The sequence below is a fragment of the Calliphora vicina genome, chromosome 2 (genome assembly GCF_958450345.1).
Source record: "Calliphora vicina chromosome 2, idCalVici1.1, whole genome shotgun sequence".
Lineage (NCBI taxonomy): Eukaryota > Metazoa > Arthropoda > Insecta > Diptera > Calliphoridae > Calliphora > Calliphora vicina.
Genome location: NC_088781.1, coordinates 99852523 through 99853106, shown reverse-complemented (window position 1 = coordinate 99853106; position 584 = coordinate 99852523). Strand labels below are relative to the sequence as shown.

The 584-nt window shown below is 33.9% G+C and overlaps 1 non-coding gene across 1 annotated transcript; it reads right to left on the bottom strand.

The window, feature by feature from the left end:
* Window positions 1-201: 201 nt before the first annotated feature.
* Window positions 202-370, bottom strand: LOC135952747 (U1 spliceosomal RNA). The gene has a single exon (XR_010576112.1). It is a non-coding gene; the product is annotated as a U1 spliceosomal RNA (small nuclear RNA).
* Between the last annotated feature and the right edge of the window lie 214 nt (window positions 371-584).

The following is a 584-nucleotide window of genomic DNA, read 5'->3' as shown; positions in this document are numbered from 1 at the left end:
CCTAAAGTATGCAGTACAAATTTAGATTTGAGGGTATGAGGGTTGGAGATACTTGAAGAACTAACATTAGTAAATGCTGGGCCAACTAGTTTGGGATAAAATTAAAAAAATAATATTCGATGGGTCAAACTATTTTGTATTGATTTCATAAACTTTTGGACAAATCCAAAACTAGTTTTTATTAGAAATTGATTAAATATCGTCAGGATGGCACATTCACCATTCCTGGCTATAAGACAAAAATTTTGCGCAGGATTAATTCACATTAGGAATAATCGCAAAGGTCAACTCCATCGTATGTGCAATGATCGAGTCTCACTCCGGGGGTGCCGCCTTCGAGATCACGGTTTCCCCTACGCGATGTAATTATAATTTCGAAGCTAAAACTTTGATTATTTATGTTGGACAACTTTCAAACTAACTGAGAATTTTAAAGGAATTCAATTTAAGAAGCAAGGATAATTTGCATATTGTCCTCATAGTTAGAAGAATCTTTTTTACACGTTGTTAAAATAGTGAACACTTCCTCCACAATTTAACTATTTCAAACATGTAAATTTAACCTTACAGAGTGACCGTGATAC